Here is an 18,334-nt window from a genome sequence, read left to right as displayed (position 1 = left end):
TATATTTTTTAATCTCATATATCAAGAAAATCATAATTGTTGTATTGTTAATAACATGAAATTGTTATCACGATGAATTGCTATACATTATGTTTAAGTGAATAAATATGTGTATATAATATGTATGCATTGAAACACCACTAGTAACAAAATTCTATGTATGTATTAAAGACGACCAATTGTACCAACCAATAATTTTATGTATGAGTGATGACAAAATATCATGTAACATAATATATTATAACTCTTTCTGGAAATGTAGTGTGCAGAACGTCTTCTATCTTTTATATTCTCAGAAACGTAATACAAAATTCGTTTGCTCGTGCATAAGGAACTGCACATTTTCAATATGTAAATATGGAACGTACATAATATTTATACAAATCCGGTTATTGACCACTTTAATTTGACAAAATACAACAAAATACAACATAATGTTTGACTCTCAAAGTCCGATATTAAACAGAAATTGAACCCGGATCAACTTTGCGCAAATCGCTTGTACTAACCACTGCGCTAACTGAACATTTAAATAGGACTTATTGTACAGTAAACGTTAGAAAATTGAAAATGTGTATAACAAATGTTGGCATTGAATATTCCATTACATTTGGATAAATTTTGATGTTTTGTTTAAGCACTGGCAGTATACCAGTGTACGTTTACGTGAGAGCATGCTGACCTATTTGCAGGTAACACTATCTGTCGGATACGGGCAATATACGTGCATGGACCACAATTGTAACATTTAAGAAAAAAATAAAAACTCTTCTGACTGAGATAGCGGGAACAAGGTTAGCCGTGTTTACAAACACTCGCGTCTTTAAGTGTTTCACAGTCGAGATGACTCAGTATTTGCCATGTGGAAGAATCGGGATATTATTTTATCAGCCTAATAGGCCAAGAGATATTAATTCGAACAAATTATAACGGACGATTTCAAATAGAATTCTACATTTTATGTCCTAGTCTTTTGCTAATACACGTAATAAGGAAGACTTTCTTCAGTGATGCGTTGACACAAACCATTTGACATTAAAGAACGGTCTATTCTAGAATATAACATTTCAAATCGATACTACTTCGGTCCACATCGGTTTCCACTCACATTACTACATGTATTACTTTTGGAAGATTGGATATCAACGTTCGAGATCGCTTGTTTTAGTTAAGCTCTGTTTATATAAACAGGGCAATTATTGCGGTCTTCACTTGTTAATACTCCCGATGCTTTGCAACCCATCGACCCATCACCCGGTGCCTTGTCGAGCAAAGTGTGTCGCTTTAAGTTATTTAGTGCAGCTGCCGTTGTACTACCTTATACCATTATATTCATAAACCGCCAATTCGGCGAATTAAATACCAACATGTTATAACTAATTTAGTCCATTAAACGAATGCGTAAACTGGCATATTAAAGATAGACAGATGAGCTCTGGGGAAACAGCACTAAATCCATGTGCTTAAAGTGTTGTACTTAATTTGCCTGTGCAGTCCACACGGGCCAATCAGGGACAGCCCTTACCGCTTAAGTAGATGGTTTTTTTACAGGCAGTTTCTTCTGTACGAAAATCCATTATAAGAAATCTGCTGTGAACTACCATTGTCAATTATGAGCCCTCGAAATATTGAGCTAGAAGAACAAAGACGCAATTTGTTTCTAGAAGTACAAAGACGCAATGTGTTTCTAGAAGTACAAACACGCAATGTGTTTAAAGTTAACCGTTTCATTGTATTGTACACTGGCGTATGAAACATTTGAATAGATGTGTGCACACCACAATGTGCGATGTCAAGAGAGTTAATCCGAGTCCACTATTTCTAAAACATTCGCTATTGCCCATCACTGTAAATGATGTACATGATTAATGCAAGAAGAGCTTGTTTTAGCCGAATTGACAAACGAAACGGTCGTAGGAGCACCTTCAAATAATAATACAATAAAATGAGCACACACAGTATAATCAAAGTACTGACAGTATTGGTGTGACGATGCTTTTGAAGAGGATGGATATAAAAACATCAATTTAAGTTTATCTACATCACCACAATTTTGTAATGTTATTGCTTGTTATTTATCGGCATCCTTAATTTAAGATTTGGCATAACTGCAGTGAACATGGACTTTTAGACAACCCACAGTTCTTTGTAAAACTTTATGAAGAACAAGAGGCTTTTGGCATAATTATTTCGTACCCAAAATGTTCGTACCCAAGTTTTTTTCGTACCCAAAATTTTCGAACCCACATATGGGTAGGATAAAAAATGTGGGTACGAAAAAAATTTGGGCACGAAAAAAAACGTGAGTTCGAAAATTTTGGGTACGAAAGAAATTTTGGATACGAAACTTTTGAGTACGAAAAAATTATGTCGCAAAAAAATTTGGGCTCGAAAAAAAAAATTGGGTACCAAAAAAAGTGTTACGAAAAAAAATGGGTACGAGAAAAAATTATAATTTGGGACTTTTTATCCAGAATTTTAAAATTTGGGTACGAAAAAAATGTTGGTACGAAAAAACGAAAAAAAGTTTGGGTACGAAAAAAACAATTTAGGTACGAAAAAATGGGCATGAAAACAAAATTGTGTAAGAAAAAATGGGTACGAAAAAAATTGGGTACGAAAAATTCTAGCTACGAAAAAAAATTTGGGTGTCTGGTTCCTGTCCCGAACCTCTCGATAAATTTCAAAGAGGACGGGAACCAAGCTGCCTTTACCTTTATCAATGATAATCAGCGAGGTATGCCGATTGAGAAAATTAAGCTAACTCAATCGGACTGGCTCGGTCTTTTACATAGGTCGCCATTGTAAAGATTTGTTTTTTACTGTATGATAACTTCAATGAGCTTCTTTGCTAAAGCAGCATCGCCAAAAACAATACATATTTTGTGGAGATAATATCATGTTCAAAAACGTAACGCCCATTCAGTACATCCAGATCGTTTTCCGATTTATTTATTAAGTTTTAAGAAAACCTGTTTTTCACTTTAATGTTTTATATTTTCATGTGTACATCGATGGTTCTGCTTTGGCTTTGAGACATAGATAGCAAGCTTGCTGGTGCGAAATATTTGCGTTTTCAGAGAGTGATGGTCCAAGAAATTCACTTTGCATGGTGCCATGCATGGGTTGGACCATTTAACAGATTAACCATTTTTAAATGTGAATTGTGAGGGTAGTTTAAACGCCATAATGCTAAATTATCTAATCAATCGTTAGAATTTTACTTTATATTTAGAGATTTTAACGAGGAATATTTAAAAAAAACTAACATTGTTTTCTTAGTCGGTAGTGTGTAGCTTGCTTGAATCTGTGACCATCGCTTCGCTTTGCCAAACTGTGAACAAGTCCCTTTACAAGTAAAGGCTAATAAAGATTATAAGGACACTTCCAGTATATAATGTATGCAGATATGTATTGTCAATAAAATTGTTATCTTTAATGATGGGATACCTTTTCAATAACAACTTTAGAACTAGAGTTTGCATATACATCATTACTCTGTGTGGACACATTGCCTGATAATGTTTAAGTAAACAGCTAATAGGCATTTGATCATCGACATTTTACTGCTCAATAATAGTATGATCATGTTTACTTAAAGCCAATTTATAGAGCCACATTTTATATTACCAAGTTAAGTGTCAGCTTTAAATAACAACACTGACATAAGCATTTTAGTAAACATCTACTTAACGACATGGATACAACGAACATCTGTTTTTAATCATTCTGTCTCTTTCGTGTTTGATATGTTTGCAGAACATTTAACGTTGATGATATGTTTACATATAATATCATGGCGATGTACGCTAGTATCCATTTAAATAACGCCGAGCCAAAGATAAATCACAGCACAGCAAATAATGATGCACTGTACACCCTGTCTTGTTTTATAGTTTCAACCTATTTACTTTAGGTCGATTGCATCGAAAGCATCATGCTTATAGAAACGCTTTCTAGTCCGTTTTCTGGGCCTATAACCAATACAAGTGACGCCCCCGAAGTGGGGATCGAACCCGTGACCTACGATCACTAGGCGGACACCTTAGCCACTTTTGTTATCGTTGTCTGAAAATTTATTTAACGAAATTACGTTCATTGTTTCGAACATTGGAATTGACGAGAATGAACAACTCACATTTGAAACGGACGGATGGACTGGTTCAAGTCTTTAAGAAAAATGTGATACAACATTTTGCATGAGGACAATGTTAAACTTATTTTCTATGTATTGGTTATTTTAAATTATCTTGTATTTTTAAATTCGCACTCCATTTGTATTTTCTATATTGAGACGGTTATCCATACGTTGTGTCATCCGAAGACAGAGGCATTATGCTACATTTCATCATTAAACATTGTGTATGCAACGAAACGATTTAAAGTTTCTTGAGAGTCTGAGAGACAATGCTATTTCTTGTCCGTAAGCGACTTTTGTCGATAACAACTGATTCGTTTTACGTAGATTAAGACCATTCAACCCACATTTGTTAATAACATAAGAGCAAAAGGTTTTATTGTACAAACTCCAGTCAAACAAAAAAAAATCGTGATCATTATTAATCAAGTCATATCCAGCAAAGATCAATACTGTCTTTGAAATAAGACACCTTTGATCAAAAATCCTCTTGTAAAACCGGTGTGCTAACATTAGCATTGTGATTACAGGAAAGATCAATGTTGCTATTGTAAACACACGTAAAGGGACATGAAAGTAATAATTAAGGTTTTTCCTACTCGGGTGACAACAATGAGGCATTCAGTGAGGTAATGTTCACAGATTAATCAGATAAACAATACCCATGTATCGTCACAGTAAAATACATGAAAGTACCGTATACATAAGAGTCGTGCTCTGTAAAAGGGGGATTTAATGCATGTGCATAAAGTGTCGCCAGATTAGCCTGTGCATTCCGCACCGGCGAATCAGGGACGACACTTTCCGCCTAAACTGGATTTTTGCTGTGAAGAGACTTTTTGTAAACGTAAAATATCATACAAGCGGAAAGTGTCGTCCCTGATTAGCCTGTGCGGACTGAACAGGTTAACCTGGGACGACACTTTACGCACATGCATTAAACCTCCTTTTCACAGACCACGGTCCATATATTTTTAATGAAATCGCTGGTGGTTAAAAGTAATACTATAACGAAATAGATTAGAACTATGTTGACAATCCAATTGACGTTTCTTTTCTGGACGCTATTGCTACGTTAAAGTATTGATCTATAGACCTTGTATATTTGCCGAGTGACAAAAACAGCATTAGATTCCATTTAGTGTGTGTGGTTTTTTTGCTATTAATTTACCAAGACGTTGAACACTGCTTCTTTTCTTTGCAAGCAAAAACTGAGTCAATTAAAACTCACCGGGTCGTTATAAGCCGTAAAATGCCACTGCAGTTGTTGTTTTTTACCTTTTAAAGGGACCTTTTCATGCTTAAGTAAATTTACACAATTTAAAAAAAAGGTTTCGGATTTGCAAAAGTCCGTTGTAGTAATCGAGAAAACAGCAATACTAAACATTTACCATGCTCGCAAATATCCATTGTATGCATCTTTTGAATATTAAAAAATCTGAAAATTATAAAGCATTACAAACGCGAAACGATCGAATAATTTAGAGAGTTTTGTTGGTATCGTTACATTTTATGGCATTATAAGGATTGCTTATATATCGTACACTATGGGTCACCATTTATATCAGCATCACTATTTATATCAGTACGGATGGCCGAGTGGTTTCAGCGTCCGACTTATACTCTAAGGATCAGTGGTTCGAGCCCAATTGTGGATTAATTTTGCTTCTTTCTTTAAATTTATTATTGTTTTATACTAGTGCTATTAAGTTACAATGTTAACATTTATTCCAATAAAGCATGAAATGAAAAACTTTAAATCATGCCAAAATCTGTGAAAATGTCCCTTTAATATTGTGTAAGAATAATGTATTTCCCATTTTTATGACTGATCGAAAACAAACACAAAAGACAATATAACTTAATTGTCAATCCAAACAAGTATAGAACTTTGTTCGCATTGGTTACTTTAGTATTTTAGGCATGACATAGCATACATTTTCAAAAAGCGTTAACCGGTACACATTAATTATTTTTTGAATAGTTTCAATGCCTTTTTATCTCGTCGATAGGTAGGTAGCCTTGCTCAGAAAACTATTTCGTATATGAACATACTAAAATGCCCAATGATAAGTGAGTCAACATTGGTGCACTATGAGGTTTTGCAATTGAAAGACACACTGTTCCTCAGTTGCGACATACCATTTTTAACGGCCCATTTAGAATGCATTTACCGAAATGTGAATAGCAATGGTGAAATTTATTGTACACTGATGTTGATCTTGTACGTTTATGCAAGTGGTTTATATTTTAAAGACTACAATTATCTTTATTTTAAAGGAACAGGATGACCATACCAGCGACTGGACGTTTGTGCGCACCCCTTAATGGGCAATGGTCAATAACTAGAAGTCAATGACCAAATGGACAAACGAAACGGTAATAGATATACTGTCAATAAGTACTTGTAATCGAAATCAAATAAGCCATCAAAGTCACATCGAACAATGACCCGTGCCTTTGATGATTCCTTTAATGTAAGAGTCGGATATTGCGAAGGTCCTTAAGTTAACGTTGCACTTGCAGGCCTTTGTTCCTTTTAAATATGTTGATCGACTAAATGGTGTTGTAAGTCGTATAACTAACATCACAACTGTGCTCCAGTTATAGGTAGTGTCCTGTGATGTATTGGCAATTAGCCACTTGCCCTAGATGAAAGACCAGCAGATGGTAACACTTTTTTCTCTCCTTATATTGATTATTGACTTTCATTATTCCCATATTTATTTCATTTACGATTAATATCAATTAATGCTTGGGTAAATGTCTATCAATAAATATTTATTGATAGATCTTTGATTTGGGTTAGTCTATATTTGCATAAATTATTTTATTGCATATGTTATGTTCCCAAAGTGCTGTTTAATGAGAAAGCCACGCGGTGTGTGTTCCGGCTTCATATTGTTTGCTGTGTGTTTCGTAAAAACTTGTTGCACCATCATATTTTTTCAGAAAACAAGACGATGAAAATGCGTTTTCGGTTTTGTCTTACAGTTTGGTAATCATCGAGGATTGGTTGTTGATTTCATTTTGATAGTCAGGTATACAATGTTGTGTTTTGGTGCTGAATATTTACAATCGTGATACATCAGCTATCTCCGGACTCCTCCGTAAGGTTTAAGGAATTGGTGGAATTTTCGAATAAATCGTCTGCTTATCAAGAGTGGAATATTTAGACGGCACAAATTATGGGATAATCAAAGGCTTCTCTGAATTCGAGAGGTCAAAGAAATAGAAATGGAGTACAGTATAGTATCCAGTTAAATCCACGAATGTTTGCTCAGTTGCTTTGTCCCTTAAAAATTTTGTTTCTCACCTCAGTCTATATTGTTTATACTTTTTAAAGTTCTGAATAGTTTATAGATTGATAATATCAAATTAAATAAATACTTGATAACAATTCGGTTGATTATTTCAATTATATCATCGCCATTTCTGTTGCTCGGTGTTATGAATCCATGCATATTGACCGAATTTAAGGACTGATCAGTTGGTTTAATAAAGTGACATAAATGTTTTCCACTACAATGTTTTTATCGGATATATGGGACTCAGTTTGACCAGTAATGCCGATTAGAACGGGTAATATATCACTACATGTTAGCCTCATATCTCGTGTTATCGTATGTTTTGCCCTGATGATGTCATGCCTTATTTATGTATGTTAACCTTTGACCTAGGCCTAGGACACTTATTGTGTATGCGTGTATATGTCTGACTATCATTTATTATCTTCCATGTATTTTTAAAAGATACCAATTTAAATTTTACAAGACCATGTATAATTGTGTCGTACATACATAAATCAGTTTAACTAATTTAAGATCACGACAATATATTTAATATATTTTACTTAGTATGATTTGTTAAACAACATAAAAATAAAACATTCGAATAAGATATCATCATCATCATCATCATCACAAGCAGCAGCAACAGCAGTAGAAGTAGCATCTTCGTAGTTACATCTTTGCTTTCATTGTGCGTGGGCAGGCTATTACTGTAAGTCACTATGTTTTCCCACTGCACTCCATTCGTGATCGTTATATCAAGAGTTTACGGTTCGAGCAAGTCCATCTTTATCAGATACGTGACCTTCAGTTTAATATCAGTAGGTACATGACAGACAATGAAATATCTGCGGCCATGTGAAGATTTAAAGGCCACTTTGCATGGCATTTAACGGAGCTGCAGGTGAACAGGGTAGGTATAAACGGTGGGTACCATAAATGGTGCGGTTTCAAAGTGTTTTACGTGGATATGCATAGAATAATACCATATTTTGCTTGCAATTGTTTAAAAAATAAACGTTTAATATTAGTTGTATAGTGCTGCATCGTTGGAGATATATAACATTACAACATGTAAAATCTATGGGTGTATACATTTTATACCGGTAATTTCTTTGCTTGGTAAGTGTTGTATTGGGAGATGAAAACATGAGAAAACTATGTCTCTTGTGGCTAAGCAATTAATTACATGTTCAAAGGTTTCATGTAAAACAATACAATGTAACATGTAAAAGGTAATTATGCGAAGAATTCTTTAAAGCTTATCTCAACATTATTGATGCATCACGTCAGCATGATATAAATATGTTCATCATATAGCGTATTCTGATACATGAGACGATTGACCCAAATATAGCGATAGCATTGAGATATATACGCTGGAAAAACTGCCTCTATAAAAAGTATCTTTATATTCGCCAAAGGCCTAACTTGTTTTATTACCTATAGCTGAGATACAAGCCATTTGATGCCAGCGATTGCGAAAATGAATTTGTTGAATAATAAGCTTTAATAACAGCTATAATAGTTGTTCATAAAATATTTCAGTGTAAGTAACCTGCATTGCAACACATGGAATATTGCTATTGTATACCCTTCACGCAAAATCCCATTCACGAATTTACATTATACTAACAGACACATGTAATTTCAGCAAGCTTTTCACAATTATTTACTTAAAATGCATTTTGAAGAGCCGCACATTAAAAACGGCTACGAAAGGGTACATCTTACTGTGACATGGTGGTAATATCACTATGTTTCTTTACGTGCGCATGCGCATTGTTTTACATGTCCACTTGTTAGTCTTGACTTGCGCATTTACGGTATCTTTGTGCGCCTGTGTTATGGACTGGTGCGTATGCAACACAAGTCCACATAATTTTTTATTTTGGATGTCATGTTAAAGACTTCGTCAAGTAACATGTAGCGACCAAAGTACCAGCTTTAAAAATCGTAATGACCACAATGACATTAGCGTTCTTATTAAAAAAAGCGACTGTACGACAAACATACAAACAAACTGGTAATAAGTTTCTGGTCGAGTTTGAATGTCATTAATGCCGCGTATGGAGTGTATTTCTGAAAGTATTTAATTGTCAATATATACAACTATAACGCCATATATCAACTCTGTCAGTGTTCATATTGGCGTATACAAGTTTTATAGGTGTTTTCTGAAACTGCTTCAACTATTACACGGTGGGAATGTTTAGCATGCACAGCTAAACTGGGTCCAAAGATGTTATTAGAGCTCGACATAAGTGCGATATAAAATAAATCCTATCAAATGTATTCCGTTTACTGAAGTCGTATTGTATCACATTGATTTGAAAATATAAAATACATATAATAGAACTATGGAGTGAGGCCAACTTACCAAGGTATGCTTGCTCTTGCGGCGCATATGGGTTGAGAACACGGCATTGTTGCACTTGGAGAGTCGAAACAAACACCTGCTCCACCCATGGGTATACCCAGTTGTCACCGTAGCAACGCTGTTTTGTGCTAAACATTTAATAAAACTTTGGTTTATCTAGTTTATACAAGCAACCAAGTCATCGCAGGAAAATTTCAATAATGTACTATCTTTGCAGTACGACATACAAGATACGAGATGATTATAATTATGCATAAATATGTGCCATTAATATCGAACGGTTGAGGCCAACGATATGTTTAGATTGTGCTATCATCAGCATTATATTCAAAGATAAACGTGTCATCAATTTTAAACGCACGTCAAATGACTTTTTTATCAGTGAAAATCTGACATGTCTGTTAAAAGAATGATCGAAATGCGTTGACGTGTTTCATTTTAATGCATATGCACTTAACCATTTACTGAAGTCGTAAACCATATAATGGAAAACATAAGATGAAACAATGATAAAAGGGATAATCATCTGACGCAAGCTACAAATATAAATATGTTCCGGGTATTCTATATTGCATCAGTGCACAACCTACGCGTGTTCATCCGCCTTGTGACATCTCACTGATATCGTGTGATTGCTGACTCATATACTGAGAACAGAGGCTCGAGAAAATTGCCTCCCTCGTCCTTGCCCTGATATTTTCATATCAAATACATGTAAATCCGCTTTTATGTTAACTGACTTGTTTCTTAAGGCATATTCATAAGATATGTGTCTGGTGTTTAATTTGTATGAAAACAAATCCCCTTTGAAGTAATTTTTTTTGCTGGACTATGTGTACGGTTTTACGTGCCTTAAAACTGGTTTAAATCTAAATGATCTTTGCTTTGACCATTTAATTTGGTTTGCCAAACTTTAATCATGCTTTAAATCGAAGTATTGTGATGTATGTATTTACCTTTACTGTATAGGCAATGAAGAAATATGGACAAGAACGAAGCACCAGTCCATTGAAGGAGACATCTCTCAGAGACGTTGGCGATGGATAGGCCACAGTATTTGCAAGCAGGTATCCAATACAAGGAAATCTCTCACCTGACACTAAGAACGTAAGAGAACGAGAGAGCGGCCTAGCAACACCTGCGGCGGAGACATGGATGCAGATGCTAAGCAGTTATAAAAAAACGTTGGGACAGATAGAGACTCGCTTAGACCCGAAAGCCTGGAGGAAGCTGGTCGGCGGCCTATGTCTCGGACGGGAACAAATGCCGAAGATGAGATGAGATGCTGTGATAGGTAATTGGCAAATCGCCATAGATCAAAGACTACCGGATTATGCAAGACTTCATCTCTAGATAATGTTTATTGTGTTTAAATTTTCCAACGGTATAAACGCCGCCAACCTGAGGTTTATACTAGTTTGAAAGCATTTAAGTGTTGAACATGTGAAATACAATTTGTACACGAAAATAAATGTAAGATCAGTAAATGACAGTGTCGCCATCATGAGAACATATATCCAGAAAACAAACATACAAAAGTTCATCTTGTTTTATAATTGCACGTAGGTTTATTTATTATTTGGGTGATTTAATAAGAAAATTACTAGTACAAACGTTTCGCTATTGATGCAATTAAATGAGGTCGGATATGTGTAACTTTGGGCAGTTTTTAGTGTTGTCATTGAGCATCGCTCTTGGAAAACGGGGCTTATGCATGTGTGTAACGTATTATCCCAGATAAGCTTGTGCATATCAGTATTAAAAAGAAAACAAATCCGCCAGCTAAGTACATTTGCTTATGGGTATCGATGAAAGCAGATTTGGTAGAACACTTAAACGATAGTCAATGGGGAAATTTAACGTTTTATTTGTAAACATGGACAAAATAAGTAAAATGCAAATAATAAATAAAAGCTCGTTTTAAATACCTTTTTTTTCTCGTCCACAAAACGTGGTGATATACTTTAAGTTGCATATGGTATTCACGTGGGCGGTCATTCAAACAATATCAATATGTTTGCAATTCTGTGACTTTTCATAATAGTGACAACTTCTGCTAGAATCTACTTTAATCATAAAAGAAACGCCCACTAAATTAATGTTGCTGCAGTTTTTTTTTTAATTCAAAATAAAACAAGAGCCATACAGCACTTTAAAAACGCGGGTCAGTGACCCACGACTGATTAGTCCATTAAGTAGTTAGGAGTAAATAGGCTTGAGTCGCGGTTAAGGGCTTATGTGGGAAAAGTAGTTGGATACGTATTACAAAAAAGCGCTTATACTTGAAAAGCTTTGAACTTAATGTATACAATGGTCACACAAGCATTCAAACAATGTTAATACTTGAATGTATCTTTGTTTCTGGTCCGCTTCCCGCAGGTCTGTGTAGCAACCGTGATATCACGCGGAATTTCCATCAAGGGTGTCTTAATTAAAATACAGTATTGATCTGTTCTTGTTATGACATGACTGCTTATGCAAACGATGTACATGTATATACATTATCGTTTGATTGAATTTACGATCACAACCTTTTGCGGTGATGATATGGACGAATGTGAGTTAGCTGGTCTTGTTTCGTGGCAAACGAACACATTATTCACAAATAGAAGTTAAAAGACAAGAAATATCATAATATGTTAAGAGCCTTATGATCGTGTTGCTGGAACGCATAAACCATGTTAAATTGTGAAATGTAAAATGCCTATGACTTAGGATGACCCAATGCATTGAAAACAGTTCTATAATATAACTTAAAATGACGTGCGAATTTAACATTACAAGAGAACATAAATACCAATAATACAATTTTTTGTTGGCTCCCAAACACAATTTGCTTACAACTTCGTTTTAGAGTCGTTCCAGCTTCAACCGTGGTTCCCGGACACAATTTGCTTACAACTCCGTCTAAGAGAAGTTCCAGCTTCAACCGTGGTTCCCAGACACAAGCTGCTTTCAACTTCGTCTTAGAGACGTTCCAGTTTCAACCATTCCTCTTCTGTTGTACGACAGTGGTTCAATTTTGTCAATTTGAATGTTTAAACAATGCTTGTCATTTCGTCGAATCAAAATTCAAAACATGATTTAAAACAGTGTCCCAATAGGAAGGATGTGAAGTGTATCATAAAATGCTGTGGTTTTATCAGTTCCCCTGCATTATTCTTATATCTATTCATAATGAAATTCATTCGCCCTAGTTTATAAACGACTTCACATCCACGTCAAGTGGTCTGCAAACAGATCAAACTCGACAATGATAGAGTGGTAAATATAGATTTTCTTTGTATCCACGTCGTAAGTAAATGTTCAAATACGAATGCTTATGTCAGTGTGGTTATTTGAAACTGGCACTAAAGTCGCTAATTTTTTTCTTTCCTTGGCTTGATTAAACGTGGTTCTATAACTTGGCTTGTTCATTCTGAGCCAAGAGTGAACACTAACATACCATTATAAGGCAGTAAAATGGTCATGATCAATTGTCTGCCAGTCGTTTTCAAAAAATAAAACGAGCTATATACGCTGAAAAAAAATGCCTCTATAAAATCATTATATTCGCAAAGGGCCGAACTTGTTTCATTACAAATAGTTGAGGTACACGCAGTTTGATGTCAGCGATTAAACAATTTTAGTTGTTGAATCATCAGCTTTACTAACAGATGTAATAGTTGCGCCTTCAATACTTCAGTGTAAGTAACCTACATGACAACACATGGAATTAGGCTATCGTATAACATTCACGCACAATGCTGTACACGAATTTACATTTTACTTACAGACACGTGTAATTTCGACAAGCATTTAACAATTATTTTTACTAAAGATGCATACCGAACAAGACTATTTGCCAAGCAATATATGTCCCCTACCAGCTCCACCATTGTCAGAATATTTTTTTTTATTTGTTGCCATAGCATATATAATTTTTTAGAAGAAACAAAATGAAATGACGTGCATAATGTCCTAATTGCCATCTATCCATGTTTTAAGTTGCATGAAAAAATATTACGAACTTTTAAAGATATCACAGGATCCAAAAAAGTGTGACAGACTGACGGGGTGACGGACACACAGAGCGCAAATCATAAGTCCCCTCGGTGAAACTGGTAGGGGACAACAACCATTTTTAAAAACCGCACTTTGATAACGGCAACTAAAGGGTACATGTTACTGCGACCTGGTGGTGACATCAATATGTTTCTTTACGTGCGCATGCGCACTATTTTACTTGTCCACTTGCGCACTCAACTTGTGTATTCACGGTACCTGTGTTATGTACTGGTGCGTATGCAAGACAAGAACACATATTTTGCATGTCACGTTAAAGACACCATAAAGTTAAGCGACCAAAGTATCAGCTGTAAAGACCATAATGACCACAATGACATATAAGCGTTCTTTTTCAAAAAGCGACTGCACGAAAAACATACAAATAAACTGGTATTAACCCATTTATGCATAGCGTCTAGAAAAAAATGCCTTGGCAAACAGTGTAGACCCTGGATCTGCGCTGTTTGCTTAAAAAAATATGTAAAAAATATTTTAAATATATAAATAAATATACTAAACATCCCTAAGTTTGGAAATAAATTGATTCAATTTAGAAGGATGGGAGAGTCCACTAGGCATAAATAGGTTAAGTTTCTGGTCGAGTTTGAATGTCTTTTATGCCGCGTATGGAGACTATTTGTGAAAGTTTTTTATTGTCTCTGTCATTGTTCATATTTGCGTATACCAGTTTTATAGGTGTATTCATAAACCCCTTCAACTATTACACGGTGTGAATGTTCATGTTTAACATGCACATGTAAACTAGGTCCAACTGTGCGATTTAAAATAATTAATATCTCGTGTATTTCGTTTACTAAGGTCGTATTGTATCACATTGATTTCAAAATATAAAGTACATATATTAAAAGTAGTCAGTCAGTAAGGCCAAGGTATGCTTGCTCTTGCGGCGCATATGGGTTGAGAAAACGGCATTTTGTCACTTGGAGAGTCGAGACAAACACCTGCCCCATACATGTATTTGTACAGTGTTCACCGTAGCAACGCTGTTTTGTGGTAAACCTTTAAATAAAACTTTGGTTAATCTAGTTAATATAAGCAACCAAGTCATCGAAAGAAAATGTCAATAGTGTACTATCTTTGCAGTACGACATACAAGATACGAGATGATTATAATTATGTATAAATATGTGTCATTTATATCGAACGGTTGAGGCCAACCGATATGTTCAGATTGTGCTATCATCAGCATTCTATTTAAAGATAAACATTTCATCAATTTTAAACGCACGTCAATATATGTTTATCAGTGAACATCTGACATCATCCTTAAAACTACCGAATTACCTTGTGTGAAAACTATTGGTTATTTCCATTTTGTGTCACAAGGATTCACATCGTACATAAAATATATCTTATTTGACAACAAAACCCATGTCATTTCAATATTAACGTACATTTAAACAAATCGCCAATGTGTACACATTTGACAGAGGCCAAAAGAGATTGTTATTTCCAAACCCGTGTCGTAAAAAAACTACTTCTAATATTCATATTAGCTGGCAACCAATCAGTCTGCCAATCGGAAGTGAAAATGGACGTTACAACATACAAATGCTTCACTAATTATCTTGCCTATTAATATTGTTGGATAAAGAATTAATTGTATTTATTGTTATTAATTGTATATACAATGCGATGTTTAACGAGAGTGTTTTTTAAAGGTCAATTAAACATTAACAGTGTTACTACAAAAATTTACAATACTAAAGATAACATGAACAAATTGATGGTAGCATTACCTTGTAAAAGCATACGGATAAATTTATAAAAGCGTAGACCTGATAAGATATAATTGAAAAAGTTATGCAATATATAACATACATGTATATAAATCAATCATTAATGATTTGTCGGGCGACCGTCCTACGCATACACTTAATAGTGTGCATACCATTTCATAAGTTTATAATGAAATTGTGCCTGCTGACCAGACAAGTCTGTCAATATGGCGAACTATGCGTTCCTTTGCGCACGAACAACCTGTGTTTGTTGTGTACTTTATGCTCCCAATACAAGGTAAGTAATACACCTCGTGGCTCAATAATGATTGCATTTATATTTCTGAACATGCTATATTAATGTAATTTTCGTAGTTTAATCACTTGTGGCATGTTTACTTTTAATTAATGCACGGATGTAATTTGAATATATTGAGTCCTCCTTAGAATGTATTAAAAAATACAATAATGTCTTGTATGCACAACACATGGTTTCGTGCAGTTTTCGCTGTATCAAATAAACAATGTTTGTAATTAATATTTGATGAGATAATTAATAACAATGTTTGGACCAACGATCGTACAAGTCGCTTTTTACCACACAATCAGTAAATACGCTCGTATTTGATGTGGCAAACATTTTGTAAAATTAATACATTAAGCTCTGCGCATATACCGAAGAACAATGATAATAAGCAATTTTCTGATATGAAGAAACTAGATTTTGCATGTGATATGTGATGTGTGATGTGTGTGTATTACCGAATAGTTTTTATAAATGTACAAGTTTAGATCTTTACAACTTTACAACATTATATGTATAATTGCCGCATTGAATACATGTAGAACACTAGTTGGCCAAATGAAGCCGGAGTAAATACAGTATTGTCACATTATTTATAAAAACAAAATACAACTGTCAATGTGTAGAACGCGTATATAGAAGGTTTCCCACGGAAGGCGTAAGTAAGCTTACGAAAGTTAATTAAAATGCATACATGTAGCTCTATACATTTTAAACAATATACATTTATAAACCGAATGATCGAAATGCGTTGATGTGTTACATTTTAATGCAAATGTATTTAACCATTTACCGAAATCGTAGGCCACTTTATTGAATTCATAAGATGAAACAATGATGAAAGGGAAAATCATCTGACGCAAGCTACAAATATAACATATGTACCGGGTATTCTATATTGCATGAGTGCACAACCCACGCGTTTTCATTCGCCTTGTGACATCTGACTGATATCGTGTGATCGCTGACTAATGTACTTAGAACAGAGGCTCGAGAAAGTTGCATCCCTCGTCCTTGCCCTGATATTTTCAAATATAAGACATGTATATCCGCTTTTATGTTAACTGACTTGTTTCTTAGGCATATTTATAAGATAAGTGTCTGTTAATTAATTTTGTATGAAAAAATCCCCATTGAAGTTATTTCTTTTGCTTGACTATGTGTTTAAATCTCAATTGTCTTTGCTTTGGCCATTTAAATTGGTTTCCAAGCTTTAATCATGCTTTAAATCGAGGTATTGTGATCTATGTATTTACATTTACTGTATAGGCAATGAATGAATATGGGCAAGAGCAAAGCATCAGTCCGATGAAGAAGACATCTCTTAGTGACGTTGGCGATGGATAGGCCACAGTATTAGCAAGCATGCATTCAATACAAGGAAATCTCTCACCTGACACCAAGAACGTTAGAGAACGGGAGAGCGGCCTAGCAACACCTCCGGCCGAGACATGGATGCAGATGCTAAGCAGATGTACAAGACGTTGGGACAGATAGAGACTAGCCCAGACCCGAAAGCCTGGAGGAAGCTGGTCGGCGGCCTATGTCTCGGACGGAAACAAATGCCGAAGATGAGATGAGATGCTGTGATAGGTAATTGGCCAATCGCCATAAAACAAAGACTACCGGATTATGCAAGACTTCATCTCTAGATAATGTTTATTGTGTTAAAATTACCCGACACTATGAGCGGCGGCGTCAACCTGAGGTGTACAGTAGTTTGGAAGGTCTATGTGTTCGCATTTAAGTGTTGAACAAGTGCAATACAATTTGTACACGAAAATAAATGTAAGATCAGTAATTGACAGTGTCGCCATCATGAGAACATCCAGAAAACAAACATACAAAAGTTCATCTTGTTTTATAACTGCACGTAGGTTTATTTATTGTTGTGGTGGTTTAATTAGGAAAATACGCGTACAAACGTTTGCTATTGGTGAAATTAAATGAGGTCGGATATATGTGTTACTTTGGGCAGTTTTAAGTGGTGTAATTGAGCCTCGTTCTGGAAAACGGGACTTATGTATGTTTGTTACGTATCGTCCCAGATAAGCATGTGCATATCAGTATTAAAAAGAAAAAATCCGCTAAGATCAGCTAAGTACATTTGCTTATGGGTATCGATGAAACGATAGTCAATGGGAAAATTTTACGTATTACTTGTAAACATGGACAAAATAAGTAAAATGCTTATAATAAATAAAAGCTCTTTTACCAAAGTAAGACTTTTTCTCGTACACAAAATGTGGTGATATTCTTTAAGTGGTATATGTATTTCACGTGGACGGTCATTCAAACAATATCATTTTGTTTGCAATACTATGGCTTTTCGTAATAGTGACAGCTTCTGCTAGAATCGACTTTTAATTAACATTTTATAAAAGAAAACCCCGCTCATGTAGCCGTGTATTTGAAACTCAAAATATAACACAAGTT

At 35.0% G+C, this 18,334-nt stretch overlaps 2 long non-coding RNA genes across 2 annotated transcripts; both read left to right on the top strand.

Moving 5' to 3' along the window:
- The first annotated feature begins 8,155 nt into the window (after positions 1 to 8,155).
- On the top strand, positions 8,156 to 13,521 carry LOC127859375 (uncharacterized). The gene is made up of 3 exons (XR_008039341.1): positions 8,156 to 8,341; positions 10,778 to 11,370; positions 12,663 to 13,521. It is a non-coding gene; the product is annotated as an uncharacterized LOC127859375 (long non-coding RNA).
- A 1,796-nt stretch (positions 13,522 to 15,317) lies between these two features.
- Positions 15,318 to 18,117, top strand: LOC127859377 (uncharacterized). Its single transcript, XR_008039343.1, has 2 exons — positions 15,318 to 15,892; positions 17,168 to 18,117. It is a non-coding gene; the product is annotated as an uncharacterized LOC127859377 (long non-coding RNA).
- The last annotated feature ends 217 nt before the right edge of the window (positions 18,118 to 18,334 follow it).

This window comes from Dreissena polymorpha, chromosome 15 (genome assembly GCF_020536995.1).
Source record: "Dreissena polymorpha isolate Duluth1 chromosome 15, UMN_Dpol_1.0, whole genome shotgun sequence".
NCBI lineage: Eukaryota > Metazoa > Mollusca > Bivalvia > Myida > Dreissenidae > Dreissena > Dreissena polymorpha.
Note: the sequence above shows the minus strand (reverse complement) of the source record. Positions and strands in the feature narration are given on the sequence as shown.